Source organism: Rhinoderma darwinii, chromosome 1, assembly GCF_050947455.1.
Source record: "Rhinoderma darwinii isolate aRhiDar2 chromosome 1, aRhiDar2.hap1, whole genome shotgun sequence".
Classification (NCBI taxonomy): Eukaryota; Metazoa; Chordata; class Amphibia; order Anura; family Rhinodermatidae; genus Rhinoderma; species Rhinoderma darwinii.
The window spans coordinates 21,764,096-21,781,311 of NC_134687.1; the positions used below are offsets into that span (position 1 = coordinate 21,764,096).

The 17,216-nt window shown below is 44.9% G+C and overlaps 1 long non-coding RNA gene across 2 annotated transcripts; it reads right to left on the bottom strand.

The window, feature by feature from the left end:
* Positions 1-4,790: 4,790 nt before the first annotated feature.
* LOC142718989 (uncharacterized) lies at positions 4,791-11,312 on the bottom strand. Of its 2 annotated transcripts, XR_012872600.1 has the most exons (8): positions 11,175-11,312; positions 10,140-10,267; positions 9,423-9,489; positions 9,157-9,221; positions 8,155-8,287; positions 7,253-7,319; positions 6,295-7,050; positions 4,791-6,069 (listed from the first exon to the last, which is right to left on the bottom strand). It is a non-coding gene; the product is annotated as an uncharacterized LOC142718989 (long non-coding RNA). The 2 variants fall into 2 exon arrangements; XR_012872594.1 differs by having other exon boundaries at positions 4,791-7,050.
* Between the last annotated feature and the right edge of the window lie 5,904 nt (positions 11,313-17,216).

Consider the following 17,216-nt stretch of genomic DNA (forward strand, 5'->3'; position numbering starts at 1 on the left):
ATGCTCCAAAGAACGCTAACGAAAAAGCCAATCGAAACAAATCCATTTCATCTGAAGAACGACATACCGATGCTAATGAACCGCCCAACGAGCCAAGCAAAGCAAACGACACCGGCCTTCTACTATCCGCCTCCACCCTACCTCGGCGCAACCCCTTCAAAGCCTGCGATACCAGAAATTCCTTCGATACATCCCGAAAGCCCCGCAACTTAAACCCGAACGCCACTGCAGATATGAACCGGTTCACCTTTGCTACTGAAAACCCCGCCTCCCAGGCGTCACCTAACCAGTACAAAAGTGCCACCAACCTGTCTCTATCCGTATTGACGTCACCCAACTCTCTTAACCACTCCTCCCACTGCCTCCAACAAGCAGCATACGCACTCCACGTCGCGCGCGCCAAAGACCTTTTTAACAGCTGCTCTACGGGACCGATACCAGATCCCACAGATGCTCCGGACACGCCAACCCGAGCCGTTCCGCTCCCGGTGCCAATTGCCGAAACCGGTCCCACTGCGAGCGAGAAAGAGCATCAGCGATACAATTCTGAACACCCGGGACATGCACCGCCACCACCCACGCGTTCAATGACAAACACACCAACACTAAATGTCGCAACAATTGAACTACTGGAGGAGAGGACGCCGTGATGTTATTAATGGCCAGCACCACCCCCATGTTGTCACAGTAAAAAACGGACCTTCTTATCCCTGAGCCTGTCCCCCCAAATGGTAGCCGCCACCACGATGGGAAACAGCTCGAGCAGGGCCAGATTCCGCGTGAGTCCACTGGACACCCAGCTAGCCGGCCATTGACCCGCGCACCACGGACCTCCCCCATAAGCTCCAAAACCATCCACCCCAGCCGCATCCGTAAAAATATTCAAATCACTCGTATCCTGCGCCGGAGCCATCCATAGCGAGCGACCATTGTACTGGCCCAAGAAGTCATCCCAAACCTGAAGATCAGCTCGGTGCTCCTCCTTGAGCCGCACAAAATGATGCGGCGCGCGCACTCCCGCCGTTGCCGCCGCCAACCTCCTACCAAACACCCTTCCCATTGGCATAATCCGGCAGGCGAAATTCAACTTCCCCAGCAGCGACTGAAGCTCCCTCAGCGCCATTTTCTTCATTCTACAAGCCCGTCGAACCTCCAGCCTCAAAGCACCCAACTTATCCGCCGGGAGCCGACACTCCATTGCCACCGAGTCAATTTCGATTCCCAAGAAACAAATCGTCGCTACCGGGCCCTCCGTTTTTTCCGGCGCCAAAGGGATCCCAAAATCCCTCGCCACCTTCTGTAGTGCATGAAGCAAATTACCGCAAACCGGCGAACCCCCCGGGCCAACGCACAAAAAATCATCTAAGTAATGGATCAACGAATCGACCCCGGATACTCCCCTCGTTACCCACTCCACGAAGCTACTAAACGCCTCGAAGTATGCACAAGAAAGAGAACACCCCATCGGAAGGCACCGATCCACGTAAAAGGACCCGTTCCAAAAACAACCCAACAGCCGTTGGCTTTCTGGATGGACCGGCAACAACCTGAACGCCGCCTCGATGTCGGTTTTTGCTAGCAGCGCCCCCGGACCCGCAGCCCGCACTAACCCCACCGCCTTATCGAATGAGGTATAAACTACGGAGCACAACTCGTGATCAATCCCGTCATTTACCGACGAACCTTTGGGATACGATAAATGTTGAATCAAACGAAACTTTCCGGGCTCGCGTTTAGGGACAATACCCAAAGGGGACACAACTAAATCTTTTACCGGCGACTCAACAAATGGCCCCGACATGCGCCCCAACGAAACTTCTTTTAACAACTTTTCCGACACGACTTCCGCATGCAAGTAAGCCGATTTTAAATTCCTCCGCGTAACCGGAACCTCATAAGGAGGCGGAGGAATAACAAAACCAACCCGAAACCCTTCATAAAGCAACTTAGCTGCCGCCCTATCCGGATACTCACTTAGATAAGGGGCCATCCTTTCCACCCTCACCGGCGACACCCCCTTGACCAGCCCCGTGCTGGTTCCCTGACCTCTTTTTTCGCAGACATTTTGCCGCCCCGTGTGATGCACCATTACACTCGGAGCACACGTGCTTGAACTTGCACGTGGCCCCGAACTTGCACTGACCTTCATTAAATTGCCAGCAAAACCCCGCCTTTCCCCCGCCGCTTTGTCCACTCTGACTAGACTGGCCTCCCTGGCCACCGCTCCCGGGAAAGGGCTGCCTAACCGGAGCCGTAACCCGTAACCAGAGAGCAATATCCTTCTGGTCCCACCGAATCGCCGGCCGAACCGCCTTCCGCTGACGGAATTGCTCATCATAACGCAGCCACGCCTGACCCCCATACGCCCTATGAGCCTCCCCAATGGCATCAAAATAACAAAACAACGCCGAACAATTTTCCGGCGCCTTTTCCCCTATCACACTAGCCAATATGGCGAACGCCTGCGACCAATTGACGAACGTCTGCGGGATAAGCCTATACCGCCGCCGTTCCTCCTCGTCCTTTTTACTCTCGTCCCGCTTGCTCTTATCCAAATTAAATTTAGCCAGCGGCAAGAGAGAAAAAATTTCAACATACTCGTCTTTCCAGATCCGATCACGCACCTCCTGCTTTAAATGCGCCCCCAACGGACCCTCAAAACAAACATACACCTCCCCCCGAGCACGATCGTCCATACGCACTCGATCGCCGTCCTTCTGTGCCTCGGTCTGTACCGACACCGCGACCGCCTCTCTAACCGCCACCACAGGACGCGCCTGTAACGATCCCACGTCCCTGGGGCCTTCCCAAACTACCGCAGGAGACACTTCCGTTACTACCGGCGCCGCGGCCCTATCCAGGCGCCCCACCAGCTCCCGTAAGCAACCCACTAAGTCTGCCAAACCCGCTCCGTCGCGTCCGCCCGCGCCACTACCGGCCCCCGATGCAACGCTAGCCGCCCCCCCGCCGACACCCGACATAAAAATCGCTGGATAAGACAATGATGGAGTTATACACTCACCGGGCTGTACAGGCGCTGTGTTCCCGTCAGCCGGACCATCCTGACCTCGACGATACACGTCCAGTTCACCTTCCTCCAGTTCTTCTCTCGCCGACGACTGTCCCTCCCAACGACATCTTCGGAACGGGGATGAGGACGCGCTGACCGATGGGCCGGCAACCTGCCGCCCGACCGCCGGGACCCAGACTTCCGACCGGACCTGTTGCCTCGACGTCGCTGCAGATCTAGGCGTCCGTCTAGACGATCCTGACGAAGCCTTCCCCCTGGCCGGAACATCACCATGCGGGGCGGCCATACCTTGTTCTCCAAATCTTCCATCTGATGGGGGAGGGGTGACAGGGAGCCCAGCCTGCGACTCCCTGCTTACCGCCGGACCCCGTCGCGGCCTGGGATTCCTGCCAGGACGCAGGGCCTGGGAAGGGGCGGTCCTCCCAGCTGCCTGGCCTGCAGCGTCCGGGATCGGGCTCCCTCTGCGACGCCGTGTCCGCGGGACTACCTCCGGACTGAGGCGCTCTGGAGGTCGGGACCGCTGAGAGGGACGGGTCGACCCAGCCTGCGTCGTCGTCACCCCTGGCACCGCTCTCTGCCTGCCCAGCGCAGGAGCGGTTGTAGCCGACTCCCCCCCCGCCGCCATAGCCATGCTCGTAAGGGGGCCGGGGGAGGGGAGCCTGTCCCTTTCAACAGACCCCGAACGCCGTGCCCGACGTGGCGAAACGGCGTCCGGGATCCTCGTTATTGCAGCCACGGTCTCCTCTAGCCATCCGGGACCGTGGTGCACAGCAGCGGCACGCAGCCGCTCTAACATAAGGGCTTCTGCCATTTCTAAAAGCCGGGCAACGGGGAGCTTACTTGCTTCTTATGTTACTCCTCCCGCTGCTTCCGGCTCAATGCCGAGAAACAGCGGGAAGCGCAGTAACGGCCCCCCGTCCCCCTTAACTCCTCCCCGTCCCTCCTTCAGCTCTTTCCAACTCTCCCTCAACTAATTAACCCTTTCCCTACCAGGACGGTCATGTCGGCTTCCCTTCACCCTGCAGCTGCGTCCAGCCTCTTCTGGACCGGTGAGGTGACTACCATCATATAGTACAGGCAGGGAAGCAAATCCAGGACCGGTGAGGTGACTACCATCATATAGTACAGGCAGGGAAGCAAACCCAGGACAGTCCACCCTGACTGGGGATTTCTCGCTGACCAGACAAGTGTTAATATAATGTATTCAGGTATATTTTTGCTGTTATCATTAATGTCTATGGATAAAACAAATCACAAAAACTCCAAAAAGGCCAAACCATTTATTCATACAACTGTACTAGAATATTATCATTTATTGTCACAGAGTGAAATCAGAACAGAAAATGTTGTCATCAGACTCTCTCCGTACTGCAGCCTCAGGCTTTGGGCCTGTAACTTCAAACTTTTCAGCATCGATATTAACCCCTTGAGGACGCAGCCTGTTTTGGCCTACTGGACGCAGGCGATTTTTTCAAATCTGACATGTGTTAGTTTATGTGGTAATAACTCCGGAATGCTTTTACCTATCCAAGCGATTCTGAGAATGTTTTCTCGTGACATATTGTACTTTACGTCATGGAAAAAATTTGGTCGATAAATTCAGTATTTATTTGTGAAAAACACCAAAATTTTGAGAAAATTTGCAAAAATTTAAATTTTTCTAAATTTGAATGTATCTGCTTGTAAAACAGATATTAATACCACACAATAGTGACTAGTTTACATTTTCCATATGTCTACTTTATATTTGCATCATTTTTTGAACGTCCTTGTATTTTTCTAGGACGTTACAAGGCTTATAAGTTTAGCAACAATTTCTCACAAGAAATTTCTAAAACCTATTTTTCATGGACCAGTTCATTTCTGAAGTGGCTTTGAGGGCCTTCTATATTAGAAACTCCCCATAAATCACCCCATTTTAAAAACTGCACCCCTGAAAGTATTCAAAACCGAATCAAGAAAGTTTCTTAACCCTTTAGGCATTTCACAGGAATTAAAGCAATGTAGAGGTGTAATTTACAAATTAAATTTTTGTTGCAGAAATTCATTTGTAATAAAAAAATTGTGTAACACGGAAGGTTTTACATGAGAAAAGCAACTCAATATTTATTGCCCAGATTCTGCATTATTTAGAAATATTCCACCTGTGGCCCTAGTGCGGTAATGGACTGAAGCACCGGCCTCAGAAGCAAAAGGAGCACCTAGTGGATTTTGGGGCCTCCTTTTTATTACAATATATTTTGGGCACCATGTCAGGTTTGAAGAGGTCTTGTGGTGCCAAAACAGTGGAAACTCCCAAAAGTGACCCCATTTTGGAAACTACACCCCTCAAGGAATTTATCTAGCTGTATAGTGGGCATTTTAACCCCACAGCTTTTTTACTGAATTTATTGGAATTAGTCTGTGAAAATGAAAATCGACAAATGAATGGGCAGATGTTTGCCGACGCTTTCAAGCAGTATTTTCGGCCGTAATTCCAGGCATAAAACGCCTGAATTACGTCCGTAAAAAGTGCGTTTGAACATACCCTAACACTGCAATACCCAAAAAATCCCTTCAACCAATCCCTAATAACCTCCTTTGCCCCTCTTCCCCTTGAGAGCTACCCATCCTCTTTTGCTGCAATGATCTCCCTAGACATCTCAAAATGTAGACAAACCTTTCCTTTCCCCAACACTTCCTGGCACAAGTGTGAGTAGATAGAGGTCAGCAAACATGTAGAAGTGTCCTGGCCCCAAACTTTCACCCTTCTTTCCACTAAAGGATTGACTTTTAGTATTGTGCCTCCTTGTCTTTACCTTTTTCCCTCATCATGTTTGAACATTTTTTACAGCACCTACAACAGCTTGGCCAACACCCCTTCTAACCTCAACATCAGACCACTCATAATCATCTGACAGATCAGAATCAGACTCAACAGTTGCTGTTATCTTCTTCCTCCATTGCTTCACTTTTAGTCATATTGACATCTTGTCCTTCCGGTGGTCCCCATAGTGACTTGCCTTCTCTGCTGCTCTTTACGTCCAGACAAGTTGCTCCTGTATTTACAAACATCGTGCCAGTACCCTCCTTGTGTAGTAAACATTTTGGCCCCATGTTCGGATTATGAGGCCCCCCTGGGATCATGCTGCCCTCACCCACCCAGGAACGCTGTGCAAGGGCCCTGGCACTTGGCCCATCATCATGTGATATTCCCTAAAAAAAATTCTATGCTGACACCATTGAGGATAGCTGCCATGCTTCCACGATGCAAGGACACTTACTTTCAGCCACCACATCTAAACAGTCCATTACACCCCAAGTCCAGGTCCCTGTGCTGCATGACTTGTGGGACCTCTATAGGTGGCGATATCCTGGCCCCTTCCACTGCTTTCTACTTGAGTCCTGTGAATATAAAAACATTTTGCCAGTATCCATTGTCACCTATGCCTGCAGACCATATTGGGTAATGCAACTCAATCAAGTCCTTGTCTACTGCATCATATTGGTACGGCCGCCTCAAGTTTCACACAAAAATAGTAGTCCTAGATTAGGCCTATCGAACTTCCAGTCTGTGGCGCCGTGAGATCGAACGCATTAATGTGCCCTCTGCAAGGAACTGCAGCAACTGCCGGCACCGTAGTTCCCACGCTACCTCCCTGAAGCCCTTGTAGATAATTTTACCAGGTCTTGACGTGTTCCAAATGTTCTTGGCAGGGCAGCCCTGCCTAAAATCCCCCTTCACTACCCCCAATCTCCTCACCCAATTACCTTACACCTACGTTCAGGCCCACACCGGGCCATGTGGCCAGAATTTTAGGCAAAGAAACCCCTAACTTTCACTATGCCTATTCCTACCAAAGTATCCAAAGTTCCCCTCTACTATCCTTGTGTTGACATTTTGCCCGCTCGTCACTCTTTCAGTGTAGAGAGCTACTGGTGGGTACTGTATATAGTAACTAATGATGGACATACCTCATATAGATGAAATATGACTTCAGAGAGTCCCCCTGGCAGCAGGCAGCCGATCACAACAATTTCTGGAACAGAAAATGTAAATTGTGCAGATATTATGAGGTGAGCTTAGTATGGGCCATCATATCAACAAATATATGTTCAGCCTATTGACAACATTGGGGAATTTGTTCCCGCAGCCTCGCTTGTCATGTGTCTCTATAGGAACATTCTGGATGACATCACATTATAGAATTTCTATAGGTTGTTATTTGCTATAATACTTACATATATACGGTGGATCTTCTAGCATGTCGGCTGTCACTGGGGCCGCATATTCACATGTCTTATATGTCTGTAATATACATAATGGCTTTACTGCATATACATAAAATAACCCCATATCTATAATGTATAATAATATATTTACTGTCACACATGTCATTTCCTATCACAGGGCGAGTCCAATACCCCCTCTGCCACAGAAATAACGCCAGCAGTATAACGGCACATGACAATTGGATGGCGCTGGTATAGATGTTGTGTGAGGGCCCAGGAGCTTATAGTTATTCTCCTATATAAACTTATCCTTAATAAAATACATCTAATTTATTTCTTGTTTAGTCTTTTGGACTGGAGTAGAGAGAGTAGAAAATGGGAAATTCGGTTTCTGGATTTAGATACCAGAGAAAATATTCATTAAAGATTTTTTCTGACAGTTTTAAAACTTGAGTATAAGTCGCATATGTCTATAAATAACAGACAGTCACTACTCATCCTCCATATTCCCTGCGGCTCCTGCGCTGGTGGTTCTGATGTCTTTGGTTACTAGGCCACAGCGGTCATGTCAGTGTGGACGGCTGTCACTGCTGCAGCTATTATGTCACATCCAGGGCCGGCCTCAGGTTGATTGGTGCCCTGTGCTGTACCTTCTATGGACGCCCTCCCCCCTTATGATGTACTATGTAGTGGCCCATTAATATAATCATACAGCGCCCAATAACATCACCTAGTCATTAGGCTATGAAATGTATCTTTCTGTCTTTCCACAGGTTTGGGCACCAAGTGCTGGATCGGGAGTACAAGCTGTGGGGGCTCAGGACATCTATGGTGGTGGCGCCCCCTTCAGTATTGACCAGTAATGCGCCCTGTGCGATCGTGTAGAGATGCAGGAAATAAAATACACCGACCTTGGACTCTCCTACTGAATACGTCCGGCTGAATGTAGGACGTTGTGTGATGGTGAGGTGGAGGGCTCTGCTTATTCTGTGATCTGCCCTCCTGGGACGTGTGGTTCTCATCAGCTCTTATGAGGAATTAATACTAGGAGTAAGAAAGACAAAGTATTAGGAGAAATCCCAAACGATGGAAACATTTTCATGTAGAACAGAGACCAGTCCCCAACATTGTATTTTATAGCTTTAGGTGTATTACATATTATCTCATTTTTATGCTTCTACAATGTGTCTCTTATCAGTGAGTTATTATAATGAACTATATTCTTATTACATCACAACAGTAACTATTATGGGGTTTCTGAGGGGGTTCATACAAATATTCACACAGACACTTTATTAGGAGTCCTGCCACCCCTCCCCCTACAATGCTGCAGATAAACGCTGTGGACGTCAGAGTGACAGGCGGCATGGACAGGTCCGCTCCCGGCCCCCCGCTTTTATTACTTGTAGTAATGATAACAGTAAGGTAAGCAGCGTCTCCCCTGACTGCTAGTAAAGTTTGGGGTCCATGTCTGGGACACACTGCACAAGTGCCCAGCGCTGAGACACCAAGTAGTAGAGATAACTCCTGATCCCTGCACCTTTCCTTCACCACGACATTACAATATACAATATTATATAATACAACCCCTCAGCAGTTACATGACGTGGAATCAGTGGCTATTACAAGATGTTTGCCCATTTGGCCTAGGTATTTAGCCGGTCAGGGGGCTTCTCCCATATGACTTTCTCACATAAATCAGGGGCGGACGTACTATATGTGAGATCTGTGCAGTTACATTGGGGCCAAGCTATTTTTTTCTATTCTTCCATCTACCACCCCCTATTGTGCCCTTACCTGTCCCCCTAGACTACATGGCACCGCCAGTCATGTGGCCATCTTCATATTACACATAGAAACCCATTACCTACACGATCCCTATCCCTATATATAGTAACTAATGATGGACATACCTCATATAGATGAAATATGACTTCAGAGAGTCCCCCTGGCAGCAGGCAGCCGATCACAAGGTATTCTGGAATGAAAATGTAAATTGTGAATATATTATGAGGTGAGCTTAGTATGGGCCATCATATCAACAAATATATGTTCAGCCTATTCACAACATTGGGGAATTTGTTCCCGCAGCCTCGCTGGTCATGTGTCTCTATAGGAACATTCTGGGTGACATCACATTATAGGATTTCTATAGGTTGTTATTTTCTATAATACTTACATATATACGGTGGATCTTCTAGCATGTCGGCTGTCACTGGGGCCGCATATTCACATGTCTTATATGTCTGTAATATACATAATGGCTTTACTGCATATACATAAAATAACCCCATATCTATAATGTATAATAATATATTTACTGTCACACGTGTCATTTCCTATCACAGGGCGAGTCAGACATTGAACACATTTTGTAATGTAACGTAGACCCGGGGAACATAACTATAGGGGTGAAGAGGTTGTAGTCACACACAGGCCCTGGTGTCCATGACTGGCATAAGGGGGCCACAATATGAACAAATCCCCAATGCCGCCATCACCTGGAGGAATCCTGACACATGTAATGAATATTCTGGGCATGCACCGGGTTACCTGACAATATATAAGTTTAGGTGGCAGCTTAGTCTGGATGCCATAGTTCACCACACCGGGTTTCCAGGCTCTTGGTCTCTGATCCTAATATATTACAGGTTTGTAGCTTGTCAGTAATAAGCGGTCACTACATTTTGTTAGGGACATTTTTTTCTATTCTTCCATCTACCACCCCCAGCATTGAAGCGAGGAATATTAGGAAGAACAACCTTGTTTTCTGAGGGACAATGTGAGAAAACTGAAATTGGGCTCATGGAGAGAATCTCCATTATTGCTATAAACCCTCCAGCCAGTAAATATGTGATATAACGTGTGTAGAGGTAAAGAAATATTCGGCACTTACCTTGGACTCTCCTACTTTATATGCTGGGCAGTAGTTGGGCGCTCTCCTTATTTTTTGAGCCGCCCTCCTACACCTGGACCTGAGACCATCACAGAGATCTTCATTGGGCTGTTACTTTTTTATTACTCCTGGAAATATAAGAAGAAATTGACAACTGGGTGATGCTATTCCCTTTTCTCAATGGCCATGGTCTGATACTATACAATGAGTGCTGACAGTTTCATAATGTTTAGGGACACGTCCTATAGACAAGAGATATTGTATCCCCCATATGTAAATATTTCCAGGAGGAATTATAGAGGAATGGCAATATGCAGAGTGCTAAGAAGAGATGCTCCAGTATTATAATTTTATGGGAAATACAATTATTTACTTATAATAGGAACAGACAAGTCCAGAACATATGACCAGTATTATATACATAGAAGAGATAATACATCCTCCCTGGGATTGGAGCTTAATTGTAATTAATTATTATAATATAAGATTACACTTCATGGAAATACAATTTGTCAGTTATAGATTTAGGCAGCGGTGGATTTGGGGTCACTATATAGCAGGTAATGGAGTTGGTCCTCTTCTCTTTGCGGCTGGGTGGTGACAACCTGCGCAGGACTCCGCTCTCCAGAGGAACTACATTGGCAGCAGAAAAGCGGTGGAGAATTGTCCCAAAGGTCATGGGAAGGGAATGGAGAGGTAAACAAACATCACGCCCGTCTGTCCTCAGTAGCTACATTGGGGCCCCATAATGGAGGGCCCGGTTTGATCTTCGCTATGAGGACCCCTGTCTTCTATGTCCGGCTCTATATCCAGGAGTAAGATTATGTGACTGGTGAACTTCTTGGTGTCAGTAGAATAAGAGTGTTGATGATAACTATGACGGCCGCCACGTGTCAGGAGTCTATCTGCCTATGTGACATGGAGGAATGGCTTCAGTCATACACAACAGTGACGTCTGTTTTCTGACCTGATAATTTGGGGACATGTGTGAGTAATATGCAGGAAAGGTAAATTACAGGAAAGAGAGATCAATACCTGAGCGCTGTATTCAGGACACTGTCCCGGCAGCAGCAGTTCTGGGACTAATCAAGGGATCTGTTCAGATAAGATCTAAGAAAAAAATACAAAACCTCTGATCACAGAATAGATACAAGAATAGTTGTCATGTTACCAGAAGTTACACAAGAAAAAGAGAGGAAAAGGATCCAGCGCTGAGACAATATGAGTCTATAAAAAATGGAAACTTCTTCCAAGTTTTATTGGACAAACGAAGTTAAAAATAGGATAGTCCGTGTATCTTTGGTATCCGTGGTTCATTGGGATGAATAAGCAGGTGCCTACGCGTTTCAGACGCGGTCTGCGTCCTTAATCATGGCTTTCCGTGAGAACTCTGTCAAAGGGCAATGGATTTTATATCCGGTCAAGCAGGTGAATTTGATTGCGGTCCACACAGATTACTTTGCTGGAGCGCTTCGCCATTATTTAGTTCTGACGGCTGATCTGATAGATATGAAGTCCAGGAATCGGGAGCGGCTAATTCAGGTATAGTATTTCTTGTCTTCATTTTGTTTTGAATTTACAAGTACTTTAGATTGTGCCGCAGCCTTTAATTGTTGGTTCATGAAGGTGACATGAATATGGCCAGAGTTCAATTGACTAATAGACGGATTGGGTTCAAATACATATATGTGAGAAAAGTGTTAGATAAAAACGTGTTGCGTTGTTGCTGGAGATATCAAAAATGTTTAAGATGTTAGTAGGATGTGTTTTGTATATATTGTTTTTTAATTATTTTTGGTATTATTAGTTGGTTTATTTGTTTACTTCTTAACTGGGGAATGTCCTGAACACGTATTATGGTTCATGTCATTTTGATGATGTTATACCCCTATTGTATATTTTATTGTTTTTTATTTTGCTTTGATGGGGTGTTTCTTCCTGGTAATATTTCTATGGATTTTGATATTAACACAACTTGTCGTTTTCTACTTGAATGATGAGAATTTAATGACAAACACGTTTGTTTGGCGTTATATCATTACGTTTTTCTAATTCTATCATGTGTTCTGGCGGCCAATCATATTGCTATTTACTTAAATATTTATGTTTTGTTGATTCCCGTTAATTGCCTTGAATTGGTTCATTTAGCTATTGGCATTGATTTGGAAGATAGGACTTGGATGATATTGTTTGCATTCAATTATTCTCAACTTGTTATATATTTTGATCGATACAGGAAAAACGTTGGCTCCTTATTCCTTTTAGGGATCATTATGCACCCATATTTATTGTCTGGAAGTCTGATGTGTTTTTCTTGTGCACGTTCGTGCATATAATAGCGATCTCTCATTTTAGGACATTGTAATGTATTGGTTTATGTACTAATGGTATTGAACTTGTATAATAGGAATTTAATGATAAACTCATTTGTTGTAATGATAATAATTTTATCGGCATACATTGCGTATGTGTATTATATATTTATGATGCTCGAATGATAAAATAATTTATTAATGTATTTTTAGTTATTTGTGTTAGTAATGTTTTGGGGGGAAAGATAATGCAGTTATGTGTTTATTCCCGTTGGTAAGCTTGAATTTGTTATTTTAGTTCCTTGCATTATCTAGACAGCGATGCTAGAATGATTAGTTTGAATTAACTGTTATCACTTTCTTGTGTATTATAGTCAAAAATTCCAAAAATCAATAATGGAACATCAATTCCTTCCTCTTTTGTAACCTAAAAATCCAATATGCCTCTCTTGTACGTGTCTTATGTATAATATCTCCCCCTCTTTTTGGAGTATGAATTTTTTCAATGACATAGCATTTGAAATAGTTGGTCAATCTGTTGTGTTGATGGATAAAATGTTTAGCGACATTTGAGATGTTGACAATATTCGGATTACGTATGTATCCTAGATGTTCTAGCATTCTTGTTTTAAATTTACGGTTGGTGCATCCTATGTATTTGAGGTTACACTGGGTGCATTCAATAATGTAGATTACTGATTCTGTATTGCAGTTGGTGTAATTATTAATGGTGAAGACGTTTGTATTATTTGTATCGTGGAACAGTTTTTTTGGAAGTGCAAAGAGGCAGACTTTACATGGGTTGTTCCCACATTTGTAAAAGCCTTTCTGTTCCAGCCAGGTGGTTTTAGTTATTTTAGAATTGAAGAAGGATGGTGAAAGGAAGCTACCTAGAGACGGTGCTTTCCGGGCTACAATTCTACACCCGTCTTTGAGGATGTCTTCCAAACTGTCATCTTCCATCAGCATGGGTAAACGTGATCTTTTTTATATTGTTGTACTGATTGTTTTGTTGCAGGACCAGAGTTGGTTTGTTTGAATCCGATGCTGTGTGTAGGTTTTCTTTAAACAGTAGGATGTCTCTAGATTGTTTATGAATTACATTTGCGCCTTTTTCAAGGACCAATTGGGATATCCTCTACTGTGTAATCTTGTATGAATTTGTTTTTGTTCCACTTCGTAGTAGACTTCTGAACTGCAATTACGTTTTGCTCGGCTCATTTCTCCGATTGGGGTGGATTGGATTGTGTGCTTGGGGTGGTTGCTTGATGCATGTAGTATGGTATTTCCACTCAGAGGTTTTCGGAATGTTTTAGTGCAGATTCGAGTTCCTGCTTTTCCCATCAACTCGAGATCCAAAAATGTGATGTTGTCTTTGTTCCATGTGTGGGTGAATCCAAGATTTGATGTATTTGAAGTTAGGAAAGTTATGAAGTGTGGGATGTCTGAGGTGTCCCCTTCCCAAATAAATAGGAGGTCGTCTATGTACCTTCCGTACCAGTTGATATTACCTGCAAAAGGATTGTTTATTGAAAAAATCGATATTTCTTCCCACCACGCCATCACTAAGTTAGCTAGGGAGGGGGAAATTTGGCTCCCATGGAGACGCCTTTCATTTGTAAATAAAAATTGCTGTCAAATAGAAAAAAATTGTGTGACATTAGAAACATCACTGCCTCCAGGATAAATGCCTGTAACTTCTCAGCATAGGTGCTATGTATGGACAAATGATGTTTTAGTGCTAACAGTGCTATATGGTGGGGGATCCTGGTGTATATTTTAACCCAATCCGTTTATTAGTCAATTGAACTCTGGCCATATTCATGTCACCTTCATGAACCAACAATTAAAGGCTGCGGCACAATCTAAAGTACTTGTAAATTCCAAACAAAATGAAGACAAGAAATACTATACCTGAATTAGCCGCTCCCGATTCCTGGACTTCATATCTATCAGATCAGCCGTCAGAACTAAATAATGGCGAAGCGTTCCAGCAAAGTAATCTGTGTGGACCGCAATCAAATTCACCTGCTTGACCGGATATAAAATCCATTGACATTTGACAGAGTTCTCACGGAAAGCCATGATTAAGGACGCAGACCGCGTCTGAAACGCGTAGGCACCTGCTTATTCATCCCAATGAACCACGGATACCAAAGATACACTGACTATCCTATTTTTAACTTCGTTTGTCCAATAAAACTTGGAAGAAGTTTCCATTTTTAATAGACTCATATGGTCTCAGCGCTGGATCCTTTTCCTCTGTTTTTCTTGTCTATCCAGTACGTGTGCCGACACGAGGACCCGAGCGCTACAGGCAAGGCAAATTACCTGCACAGGTGAGCTGGAGGACTCCTCCCATTTTCTCTACTACCAGAAGTTACACTTATAAACTTATACATTACACATATACACTATTTAACAATGGAGTCTATAGATGACCAACACATGACATATATCAGAGGCGTCCGTCACCGCCATCCAGTAAGAAACGTGTACAGAATGTTAAATGTATACAATTCTATTAACACGGGAATATATGTGTGACGGAGACTGAGGGACGGCATATGTCGGGGGTATACTTTGTGTAACATCTCGCGTCATACATCTCAGGATATGTCAGATTTAGGCTGGATTCACACGAGCATGTTCGGTCCATAAAGGACGGAACGTATTTCGGCCGCAAGTCCTGGACACACTGCAGGGAGCCGGGCTCCTAGCATCATAGTTATGTACGACACTAGGAGTCCCTGCCTCGCTGCGGGACAACTGTCTCGTACTGTAATCATGTTTTCAGTACGGGACAGTAGTTCCACGGAGAGGCAGGGACTCCTAGTGTCGTACATAACTATGATGCTAGGAGCCCGGCTCCCTGCACTTTGTTCGGTCCGGGACTTGCGCCGAAATGCGTTCCGTCCTTTACGGACCGAACATGCTCGTGTGAATCCAGCCTTAGGGTTAAGTTAGGCTCTGTTCACATCTGCGTTGGGGTCCCGTTCTAACTTTCCATCGGAGATTTCCGTCAAAACGGGACCCTGAGCAGACACAAACTGACACTGACGGAAACCAGAGGTTTCTGCTTCCATCACGATTGATTTCAATGGTGACGGAGCCGGTTCCTGAGGTTTCCGTTTGCCTCTTTCGTGCACTGGACCCGTTGTTTTGCCGGAAGCAATAGCGTAGTCAAAGTGACGGGTCCGGTGCACAACGGACACAAATGGAAACCACGGGCATCGGCTCCGCCACCATTGAAATAAATGGCGATGGAAGCAAAAACCTCCGGTTTCCGTCGGTGTCAGTTTGTGTCTGACAGAACGTTAGAACGGGACTCCAACGCAGATGTGAACAGAGCCTTAAGGAAAGACACATCTGTAGACATGAAAGGTAAATTAAAATAAAGCTAGATCAAGCCTGCGCGCTGTATTCAGGAGGCTTCCCCGGCAGCAGCAGTTCTGGTCCAAATCCAGGGATCTGTTCAGACAAAATCCAAGAAATAATATAAAACCTCTAATCACAGGGTAGATACAAGAGTAGTTGTCATGTTACCAGAAGTTACACCAAAGTGGAAACATAATTTACATGTTAAAGAAGTTCTCTACCTTGTACCGCAGTCACAGAACCACCTGAATGGACTATAGGAGGACTGTAGCATCCTTCCTTACTCCACACAGGTCAGATACTTGGTTTCCCATTTATACTCTGATAACTATGACTGGCTCCAAGTATTAGAAGTTACCTATCTACCCAAATCACATGAAGGAACGGAATCAGCCGTATGCAAAAGTGGGAACTGTTGTGGGGGAGTCGTTACTTTCAGCATCACATATTCTCTCTCTGAGTTCATGAATAAAGCTTAAGAGAAATTTCAGTTTTATACTCAAATATTTTATGTTTTAGGTAAGTTCTAGAATACCCGGACCCTTAAATATGCCAAAGAGTATATAAGATAGATAGATAGAGAGAGAGAGAGAGAGAGAGAGAGAGAGAGAGAGAGAGAGAGAGAGAGAGAGAGAGAGAGAGAGAGAGAGAGAGAGAGAGAGAGGAGAGAGAGAGAAGAAAGACAGATAGATAGATACATAGATAGATAGATAGATAGATAGATAGATAGATAGATAGATAGATAGATAGATAGATAGATAGATAGATAGATAGATAGATAGATAGATAGATAGATAGATGGTAGATAGATGGATGGATAGATAGATATGAGAGAGATAGATAGATAGATAGATAGATAGATAGATAGATAGATAGATAGATAGATAGATAGATAGATAGATAGATAGATAGATAGATAGATATGGGGTAGATAGATAGATAGATAGATAGATAGATAGATAGATAGATAGATAGATATGGGATAGATAGATAGATAGATAGATAGATAGATAAATATAATTTTTCTTACTATAGAGCTTTATATTAGTCTTCATATATTAATGTCTATAATAAATATCTCAGCATCATTCTCCATGACAGAGTTATTTGGTGGAGGATGTGGTGGTTGTGACCTCATCGTATTCTATAGTGAACATAGTCTGTAATCTGGCAAATGTGGAACATGAACATTGAAGGGACTTTCCAGGACTTTGATACTGATGGCCAAGCCTTGACAAATGGCATCAATATCAGATCAATGAGGGTCCGACTCCCAGCACCCCAACTAATCAGCTGAATGAGGGGCCCCTTTATTGCTTACCAGGCATAGCACCGTATATTTTGTAGTGGCTGTGCCTGGTACTGCAGCTCTCTGAGCTGAGCTGCA